This window comes from Octopus sinensis, linkage group LG23, assembly GCF_006345805.1.
Source record: "Octopus sinensis linkage group LG23, ASM634580v1, whole genome shotgun sequence".
Lineage (NCBI taxonomy): Eukaryota > Metazoa > Mollusca > Cephalopoda > Octopoda > Octopodidae > Octopus > Octopus sinensis.
The window spans coordinates 28,729,863-28,741,342 of record NC_043019.1 but is presented as its reverse complement, the minus strand read 5'-3'; the positions used below and the strand labels follow the sequence as shown (position 1 = coordinate 28,741,342).

Sequence of the window (11,480 nt, the reverse complement as noted above, 5' to 3'; positions counted from 1 at the left end):
TATTGCAGCCAATCATATTTGAACAAACAAGGTGCATTTTATGTGGCACCAACATTAGAGTGGTTGTCATGTTTTTTATTTCTTTATTGCCCACAAGGGGCTAAACATAGAGGGGGCAAACAAGGACAGACAAAGGGATTGAGTTGATTAGATTGACCCCAGTGTGTAACTGGTACTTAATTTATTGACCCCGAAAGGATGAAAGGCAAAGTTGACCTCGGCAGAATTTGAACTCAGAACATAGTGGCAGACGAAATATCTATTTCTTTACTACCCACAAGGGGCTAAACACAGAGAGGACAAACAAGGACAGACAAAGGGATTAAGTTGATTAGATCGACCCCAGTGCATAATTGGTACTTAATTTATTGACCCCGAAAGGATGAAAGGCAAAGTTGACCTCAGCAGAATTTGAACTCAGAACATAGTGGCAGACGAAATACCACTAAGCATTTTGCCCAGCATGCTAATGTTTCTGCCAGCTCACCGCCTTTGTGTGGTTGTCATGTTTTTGCCAAGATTAAAGGGTCCTCTTGAAACTATGGTAGCTCAATTTATTTAAGTCAACACAGCCAAGATGGAGTGAAAAGAAGAGAGAGAGAGAGTAATGACATAGGAAGAAGTGAGTGAGAGAAATAGTAAGGAAAAGTAGTACCACTATGCATGTGAGCAAAAATATTGTCTTCCTTTGCAAAGTATGAGTGAAGATGTGTGGCTTAGTGGTTAGGGCATTCGGTTCACGATTGTAAAGTCGTGAGTTCAATTCCCGGCAACATGTTGTGCCCTTGAGCAAGACACTATATTTCACATTGCTCCAGTCCACTCAGATAGCAAAAATAAGTAGTACCTGTATTTCAAAGGTCCAGCCTTGTCACACTGAATCTCCCTGAGAACTACATTTAGGGTACACATGTCTGTGGAGTGCCCAGCCACTTGCACGTAAATTTCACAAGCAAGCTGATCTGTTGATCATATCAGCTGGGACCCTCGTTATCGTAACCGATGGAGTGCTCCTTCCTTCTAATGAGTGCTTTCATATAAGTAATTTATACAGCTATACAAGGGCATTCATACATCGACTACTTAAGGGTTGAAAACATTATATGTGCTAGTTATAAAATATGTAAGTTCAAAAATGTGCAGCTTAAAGAGTACATTGGTAGGGAGTAATGAAAAAACATTAACTATTTTGTTAGCTTGTTTACAAACCACATGGTCCCGAGTTCAGTTCCACTGCGTGGTACCTTCGGCAAATGTCTTCTACTATAATCTCGGGCCGACCAAAGCCTTGTGAGTGGATTTGGTAGACGGAAACTGAAAGAAGCCCGTCGTATATATGTATATATATATACATACATATATATAATATATATATATATATATATATTGTTTCGAGCGGAGCTCTTTGTCAGAAACATAGAAAAAGGAAAGGTCCAAGGAAGGGAAGACAGAGAAAGAAAATCGCCAACGATACACACGCGGTCACATATTGAAATGGATGTATGTATGTGTGTATATGTTTGCGTGTCTGTTTTTGTCCCCCCCAACATCGCTTGACAACTGATGCTGGTGTGTTTACCTCCCCATAACTTAGTGGTTCGGCAAAAGAGACCGATAGAATAAGTACTAGGCTTACAAAGAATAAGTCCTGGGGTCAATTTGCTTGACTAAAAAAGGCAGTGCTCCAGCATGGCCACAGTCAAATGACTGAAACAAGTAAGAGAGAAAAAGGGTAAAAGAGAATATTTGTCAAAATGCACTTCCTTTGTTTGAATTAATTTTGGAAACAATAAAGAATTTAGTAAAATAACTGCAATAACTTTGTTATTATTAAGTCAGTGTGTGGAACTTGATTTTCACATGTAATTTTAATGGAAGGTATGTAATTTAGAACACTTTAAAGCACCAAGTTTGTAACAGAACTAAGGGTGGGGCTCAGGCAGGTTGGTATCAAAAGGATTAATAGCTGTCACATGCTTGCTAATGTGAAAGAGAGAGATCAAGGGAAGTTCTTTCTTTTCACTTTGAAGATATTTTTGTCTTAGTGTTAACATGTCTGGCATCCGGCAGAGGGCGGCAAGCTGGCAGAATCATTAGCATGCTGGGTAAAATGCTTAGCAGCACTTCATCTGTCTTTACATTGTGAGTTCGAATTTTGCTGAAGTCAACTTTATCTTTCATCCTTTCAGGGCCACCAATAAAATAAGTACCAGTTGAGCACTAGGGTTGACGCAATCGACTTACTTCCACCCCTGAAATTGCTGGCCTTGTGCCTAAATTTGAAATCAATATGTCTGTGCTTGTTTTGCATTCATATTTGTAAGAGATGTAGCAGCATTGCATTGTTCGATCAAAGGCTCCACTCACAACAGGACACCACTGTTTGTTTCTTTTCAGGGCCACCGATTATCATGGTCAAATCATGCTTAGTAGAAGAACAGGACATGACACAGGATGGTGAAGAAGTTGACAGCTGACTCTTGTAAATTTCTGAGTGCAAATTCAAAGAACAATGGAAAGAAGATTGCAGAAACATTCAGAGTTAAGTTTCAATTCCTGGTTGAGGACCTGAGATGTAATCACTTCATATCTTTGTTTTTCAGTGTTATTGCATATACTGTAGGATCGTGGTTTCAATTCCCAGACCTGGTGTTGTGGGTGTTTATTGAGCGAAAACACCTAAAGCTCCACGAGGCTCCGGCAGGGGGTGGTAGCGATCCCTGCTGTACTCTTTCAACACAACTTTCTCTCACTCTTTCTTCTGTTGGCCTGCTTGCTTAGCCAGCAAGGTGGCATCATTTGAAGGCGAAGCACATTGTGACCAGCGATGTGTAGCAACATCTGATAGCCTGGTCGGTCACGGTGATCACAGTGATATATAAATATTTCTTTACTACCCACAAGGGGCTAAACATAGAGGGGACAAACAAGGACAGACAAAGGGATTAAGTCGATTACATCAACCCCAGCGTATAACTGGTACTTAATTTATCAACCCCAAAAGGATGAAAGGCAAAGTTGACCTCGGCAGAATTTCAACTCGGAACGTAACGACAGACGAAATACAGCTACGCATCTCACCCAGCATGCTAACGTTTCTGCCAGCTTGCCATGATATATGTGTGTGTGTGTGTGTGTGTATATATATATATATATATATATATGAAGATCTGTTGGGGAAGCTTAGTCATTGCACAAGCCAGCAGTCATCCTTAAGGACGACTGTCTGGTCCTTGTCACTCGGATGGATGAACAGGATGTATGCATGTATGCGTGCACGTGTATCTTTGTCTGGCATTAATCAAAGATGCAAACAATAGCAAAGAAACAATAAATAAATCTGTACTTTCAACCAAAAAAAAAAATATTTTTGTGGTATTTGTTCTGTCTGTGTTGCAATGGGGTGCTCTCCTCTCTCGTTTTTTGCCATCATAAATGCACTGAACCAATTATTGGCTTGTCAGAAAGCTGCAACGACCAACCAACAATGATATTGTTCATGAAAATGTAAAATTTAAAAAAAATGAGAAGAAGAAGCAGAGAATAATATCACACAATCTTATTCCTTTTCTATAAATTAATGGTGTGTATTTAAGAAACCAATTATTAACAATTTATTCTGAAAATAGAATGCTTCTTTTCTTTGACATTTAAATGGTTCTTTCCAGCATTAAAAAAATCCTATTTCATTCAGTCATCTTTTAATGCCAGCAAAGTCATTAGACGGGTGGGGTGGGGTGGGATGTAGGGTAGGGGTGGGGGAGTTGTTTGAGCATGGGCCAAAATACTTTGCGGCATTTGTTCCAGCTCTCTCTACGTTCTGTGTTCAAATCCTTGCAGAGGTCAAATTTACCTCTCCATCCTTCAAGGGCTTGATATGTGCCAGTTAATTACTGCCATTTATATAATCAGATATACTCCTATCTAAATTGCTGGCCTCCTGTCTATACAAGAATTTATTATTATTATATTATTATTATTATTATTATTATTAAAGTGGTGAGCTGGGAAAATTACCGGCACACCAGACAACTATCCCCTTTCCATGCAACAATTTGAGGCCTTATGCCTTTAGAAGGAAAAATTATTATTATTATTATTATTATTATTATTATTAGTAGTAGTAGTAGTAGTAGTAGTAGTAGTGTAGTAGTAGTAGTCGTCATTCATCATTGTTCGACCGTGGTCGAGACAATGGAATTTACCATGCTACGCCAGACTTCATGGTCCATCATGGCATTACGGAGGTCCTGTTGCTGGATGCCTGTATCCCTGGAGATTACATCAGGGTAGGAGAGTGTGCACCCTCTGGTATTGCGAGTAGATGGCTTCCAGAGGAGAAGAGTAGAAATTACTTCTTTTTCAGCTCTACAACAATGTCCAGCAAACTGGACTCTCCTACCTTTCACAGGAGATTTAGTAGTAGTAGTAGTAGTAGTAGTATAACTAGCAAATCTACCCATCTAAGATGCAAGCATAAAATGAGGGAGAGGAGTCACAACAGCAGTATGTATTGAGAAATGTGTAAATGGGGTTTGATAGATTACTGGGTGATGTCTTAGAGAAATCATATTATTGTTGGTGATACAGCATTCTGTTGCAGCTATATGACATGTGTTTGCGACTAAGTGACATGTAATGACGATTCACTCCCGAACTGAAATAAGCTCCCAGCCTCTATATCATGAATGGTTATGTGGACCACTCCCAATGAAAGCCAGACCTTCCTGCGACCACTACATAAAAAGTGTTAAAAAACAAAATGTTATTTAGATATACTTTTATATTAGTTACTCTACTCTTTTACTTGTTTCAGTCATTTGACTGCGGCCATGCTGGAGCACCGCCTTTAGTCGAGCAAATCGACCCCGGGACTTATTCTTTGTAAGCCCAGTACTTATTCTATCGGTCTCTTTTGCCGAACCGCTAAGTGACGGGGACGTAAACACACCAGCATCGGTTGTCAAGCAATGCTAGGGGGACAAACACAGACACACAAACATATACACACACACTTGTTTACACTATTTTATTCTTGTTTATCCTCTTATACATTCAAAGTTCACAAATTTCCTTATTTAAATTATGAATCATATTCCTTTCAATAATATCAATATGATTACAAAACTTCTTTGCAGACAATATTTTCTGTTTGGTCGACACTAATTTTCAAATTACTGGAGTCTGTTGCTCTACTCATAGTGACATATAACTGGCCATGTGTAAACATCAGAGTGGATAAAAACACACTTACATGATCTAAAGTCTGGCCCTGTGCCTTGTTTGTTGGGAATGCGTGAGCAGAATCTCTTGGAATCTGACCATCTATGATGGGAAATAAAGGGATAGTATCGCAAATTTAAACCCTTTAAATTCACAAACTATATGGGGGTGGAGGAGCCAGAGTTAATCCTCATGGCTGGAATTTTAACAAAACAAATCAAAGGTGATTTTCCCTCTCTCTCTTTCAGAGAGGCACAAGCACCTACACGCACATGTACACACACGGCAGTAACTTCCGCCTGCCGAATTCAATCACAAAGCTTCGGTCGGCTCGGGGCTAAAGCAGAAGACACCTACCCAAAGTGCCATGCAGTGGGACCGAACCCGAAACCATGTAGCTAGGAAGCAAGCTCCCTAACCACACAGCCATGCCCGCGCCTACTAATTTTATTAAATCAAATCTCAGTATCCACTAAATAATCATACTTTTTCCTGATTACCTCTTTCGTAATCCTAAAAAACATCATGACCATTGGTTCAGTCGTTTGACTGAGAAAAAGGAACAGACGGACATAATGCCCACTACAGTAAGAGGTTGACTTACAGTAATGGAGAAGGTGGCCTTGTTTCAGATGATAAAAGGCTATTGTGAGACAGAGAGACAGAAACTGGTGTCTTAAGGCGGCGAGCTGGCAGAATCGTTAGCACGCCGGGTGAAATGCTTAGCGGTATTTCGTCTGCCGCTACGTTCTGAGTTCAAATTCCGCTGAGGTCGACTTTGCCTTTCATCCTTTCGGGGTCGATAAATTAAGTACTAGTTATGCACTGGGGTCGATGTAATTAACTTATTTCGTTTGTCTGTCCTTGTTTGTCCCCTTGTAGGTAGTAAAGAAATAGGTATTTCGTCTGCCATTACATTCTGAGTTCAAATTCCACCGAGGTCAACTTTGCCTTTCATCCTTTCGGGGTTGATAAATTAAGTACCAGTTATGCACTGGGATCGATGTAATCAACTTAATTCGTTTGTCTGTCCTCTCTGTGTTTAGCCCCTTGTGGGTAGTGAAGAAATAGAAATAGGTATTTCGTCTGCCATTATGTTCTGAGTTCAAATTCTGCTGAGGTCGACTTTGCCTTTCGTCCTTTTGGGGTCGATAAATTAAGAACCAGTTATGCACTGAGGTCAATGTAATCGATTTAATCCCTTTGTCTGTCCTTGTTTGTTCCCTCTGTTTAGCCCCTTTTGGGCAATAAAGAAATAAGAAACAGGTGTCTTGTTGCAGCTTCATATGATGTAGTAATCTTGCTATCATAATGCTTCATATAACTGGCTCTGTTGATATTTAATTTCAGGTTCAGATCTGATTGGGAAGACCTATAATGGAAGGTGTTCCAGTGTTGGCAGGTTTATGTTTTTATGTCTTTGATATTGCCCCATGTGAGTAGAGTATGTTTGAAAGAATTTGACTGCACTTTTGAGCAGATCAAGAAACTGTGTAAGGCTCACACATTGTGTGCTTAAAAGAGAATATTGTGAATTAAATGTCGTGAGTCAACAGTATTATGAGTCAATGTGAAGTCAGCAGTGTTGTGAGATAGCATTGTCGTGAGTCAGCTGTGTTGTAAGTTAGTAGTATTGTGAGTCATCAATATTGTGACTTGAAAGAGTCAACAGTGTTGTTAATCAGCAATATTCTAATCAACATTTTTGTGAGTCACTAATGTTGTGAATCAACAGTTGTGAGTCATCAGTGTTGTGGATTGCTGTGTTGTGAGTCAGCAGTATTATGAGTTAACAATGTTGTAAATTGACATTTGTGAGTCATCTATATCACGAGTCAGCAATGTTGTAAATTAGCATGAGAAAAAAAAAAAAATATATATATATATATATATATGTAGGTCCCGGGTTGATTCGGGGTTAACCACAGTAAGTAAGGTACTCAATACATAGCAGAGTAAAATTAATTTATTATATAGAAGGAGCTTCTACAGGACTAGTACTGTTTCATTCAAGAGAAAACCTTCAGGAAGCTCTTCCTGAAGATTTCTCTTGAATGAAACAGTACTAGTCCTGTAGAAGCTCCTTCTATATAATAAATATATATATATATATATATCCCTCTCTCTCTTCGGAGAGGCACTGAGCAGCTATACGCACACGGCAGTAACTTCCACCTACCGAATTCAATCACAAAGCGTCGGTTGGCTCGGGGCTATAGCGGAAGACACCTACCCAAATTGCCACGCAGTGGGACTGAACCTGAAACCATGTAGCTTGGAGGCAAGCTCCCTAACCACATATATATCTATGTTGGTGTAGCTGTGTGGTAAGAAGGTGACTTCCCAACCACATGGTTCAGTGTTCAGTTTCACTGCATGGCACCTTGGGCAAATATATTCTACTATAGTCTTGGGCTGACCAAAACCTTGTGAGTGGATTTGGTAGACAGAAACTGAAGCCTGTCATTTATAAAGATATATATTTAATAATAATAATAATAATAATAATAATAATAATAATAATAATAATAATAATAATAATTGTGTACAGTGCTCAGGTGCACTACAACTCATCTAAAGTGTATATATAATCAGGTGTAGTTTCGGCGGATTTCGGAAAGCATGAGGGCCTTAAAGGATGCAGTGTCATGGCAGTCAACAACTGATGCAGGCAGTTTATTCCATGCTTCAGCAACTCTGAGCGTGAAAAAATGTTTCCGAAAGTCATGGGAGCTGTGTTGTTTTCTGACTTTGTAGGCATGTCCACGTGTGTTAGACACATGGAGATCAAAAAGGTGTTCAGTGTTGTTGTTGGTGAGGTGGTTGATAACTTTGTGGGTGTTTACCAAGTCCGTCGCCAGACGCCGGAGCTTCAGTGAATCCATGCCCAGGGAAACAAGGCGCTCAGAATATGGTAGGTGTCTGATGGAGGGTATGCGTTTGGTTGCATGTCTCTGGACAGATTCCAGGAGGTCAATGTTCTGAGCAAGATTGTGTGTGTGTGTGTGGTGCGTGTGTATGTGTGTGTGAGTGTGTGGTGCGTGTGTATGTGTGTGTGAGTGTGTGTGTGTGTGTGAGTGAGTGTGTGTGTGTGTGAGTGTGTGTGTGTGTGTTTGTATCTGTGTTTGTCTCACACCACCGCTTGACAACCAGTGTTGGTTTGTTTATGTCCCCGTAACTTAGCAGCTCAGTAAGAGACCAATAGGATAAATAACCAGGCTGAAAAAAAGTAAGTATGACTGAAACAAGTAACAGATAAAAGACATATGTCAGAGCTATTGTAAAAATATTTGACCTTTGACAGTAACATTACATTTTATTTGCTTCTGCTTTGATAAGTTCTGTTCTTGTATGAAAACACATCACCAGTCACTATCACCCACCATCTCACCAACAAAGGAGTCACTACATTGTCATTTGTGCTGTTAGAAATAGCAGCCAAAGCTCCCTCATGTCAAAGCCTAAAATTTAAAAATGAAAGAAGGCACTGGATAATGTAATTTTAGATGGGTTCAGCCCCACTGAATGGCACCTTAGGTAAGTGTTTTCTACTATGGCCCCGGGCTGACTAAAGCCTTGTGAGTGAGTTTGGTAAACAGAAACTGAAAGAAGCCCTGTTTGGTAAACAGAAACTAAAAGAACTGAAAGAAACTGAAAGGTGGCAAGCTGGCAGAAACGTTAGCACGCCGGGTGAAATGCTTAGCGGTATTTCGTCTGCTGTTATGTTCTGAGTTCAAATTCTGCCGAGGACGACTTTGCCTTTCATCCTTTCGGGGGTCGATAAATTAAGTACCAGTTACGCACTGAAGTTGATGTAATCGACTTAATTCGTTTGTCCTTGTTTGTCCCCTCTGTGTGTAACCCCTTGTGGGCAGTAAAGAAATAGGTATTTCGTCTGCCGCTACATTCTGGGTTCAAATTCCGCCAAGGTCGATTTTGCCCTTCATTCTTTCGGGGTCGATTAAATAAGTACTAGTTACGTACTGGGGTTGATATAATCGACTTAATCTGTTTGTCTGTCCTTATTTGTCCCCTCTGTGTGTGGCCCCTTGTGGGCAGTAAAGAAATAAGAAACTGAAAGAAGCCTGCCATATGTATGTAAGTATGTATGTATGTCTTTGTGTTTGTCTCACACCATAGCTTAACAACTGGTGTTGGTTTGTTTACATCCCCATAACTTAGTGGTTCAGAATAAGGAGTTGATAGAATAAGTACCAAACTTTAATTAAAAACGTAAGTACTAGGGTCGATTTATTTGACTAAAACCCTTCAAGGTAGTGGCCCCAACATGGCCACAGTCAAATAACTGAAAAGAATAAGAAGATAAAATGTCAGAAAAGATACTGTCTGAAAAAGAAAACCAAGCTGGTCATGGTTGGACTGTCTGTGATCATGGATTTCTTTGATCAGGGCTCCCTTGAGGCTGAGCAACAATAGTAATAACAGAAACAATTGGCTGTTTCTTCATATGAGATCACTCGACTTGCTAGAAAAAGCAGCTAGGTGAGACCTAAAAAAGGAAGGGCTTATTGAAATCCAAGATGAATAAAAGAGCTGCATTATCTTTGATCATAGGTTTGAATGGCATAGGGTTAAACAACAACAACAGCAACACCTGCTACTACTACTACTACTACTACTATGGTTACTGCTGCTGCTGCCACCACCATCACTATTACTACTATTATGACTACCACCGCCACCACCACTACCACTACTACTACTTTTGGGAAACTGAACCTGCAGTAAACATATTTTGATATGAGTAAGGCATAAGTGTACGGTGATTCAATAGTACCGTGAGTCAATCAATCAATGGCTTTTATTGATCTTCAGAAAAAAGCAGCAACAACAACAACAACAGAAAAACAAAACATGATAAATAGAGCAGAGTCAATGAACTGTTTTCAGTCTCAACTGAGGTGTATCCATCGTGGATTAATATGACTTATTTTATCCTAGAAGTGATAATGAATCTTATCCAGTTGACTCACAAAACGAAGCATTTACCAACACACACACACACACACACTCTAGAATATAATACACAGAAGTGTTGACTCCATCATATCATCATGGCAAATACAGCATGTCTTAGGTATTTTAACCCTTTCCTTTTTAAACTGGCCATATCTGACCTGAAATATCCTACCTGTTTTATGTTCAATGAAACTGGCCAAATCCAGCCCCTCACACCTACCCTACAATGTCATTATAAAAATTTGCTTCCCAACCACATGGTTTTGGGTTCAGTCCCACCGTGTGGTACCTCAGGCAAGTGTCTTCTACTATAGCCCTGGGCCAACCAAATCTTTGAGAGTGGATTTGGGAGACAGAAATTGAAAGACTGTTTGCATATATATATATGTGTGTGTGATAAGCTGGCAGTAATGTTAACATGCCAGACGAAATGGTTAGCGGTATTTCATCCGTCTTTATGTTCTAAGTTCAAATTCTGTTGAGGTTGACTTCGCCTTTCATCCTTTCGGGGTCGATAAATTAAGTACCAGTTGCGTACTGGGGAAGATCTAATCTACTGGGTGCCACTCCCAAAATTTTGTGCCTTGTGTAGAAAAGTATATATATATGTATATACCTATGTGTTTGTGTGTCTTTGTGCTTGTCAACTGGTGTTGGTTTGTTTCTGTCACCGTAACTTAGTTGTTTAGCAGGAAGAGACCAACAGGATAAATAACAGGCTCTAAGAAAAATAAATACTAGGTTTGATTTGTTTGACTAAATCCCTGAAAGCAATGCCCCAGCATGGCCGCAGTCAAATGACTGAAACAAGTAAAAGATAAAAGAATCACATCCTTGAAATCTTGGAAGCTACAAGATAAAGCATAATTAATTGAAAATAAGGTGACTTAGTGGTTAGGGTGTCAGCATCATGATCGTAAGATTGTGGTTTTGATTCCTGGACCCGGCAACGCCTTGTGTTCTTGAGCAAAACACTCCATTTGAGTGAATTTTAGCTGCCATTTTTAGCAGAATGAGTAATCACATAGAACAGGAATGGGAAACCATGAAACTACTTTTCAGGAAGTGGGTTGCATGAGACATGACTCAAGTTTGACTGCTATTTCTAGCAGAATGAGTAATCAAATAGAGCATGCACAAGCAACCATTTTTTGAGAAGTGGGCAGCATGAGACATGGTTCAAGTTTGACTGCTATTTCTAGCAGAATGAATAATCATATTGAGCAGGCATGAGCAACCATTTTTTGAGAAGTGGGTGGCATGGGACATGACTCAAG

At 39.8% G+C, this 11,480-nt stretch overlaps 1 long non-coding RNA gene across 1 annotated transcript; it reads left to right on the top strand.

Annotated features, from left to right (window-relative positions):
• Nucleotides 1–1,822: 1,822 nt before the first annotated feature.
• Nucleotides 1,823–10,750, top strand: LOC118767609. The gene is made up of 3 exons (XR_005003531.1): nt 1,823–1,834; nt 2,782–2,789; nt 10,605–10,750. It is a non-coding gene; the product is annotated as an uncharacterized LOC118767609 (long non-coding RNA).
• Nucleotides 10,751–11,480: the final 730 nt, after the last annotated feature.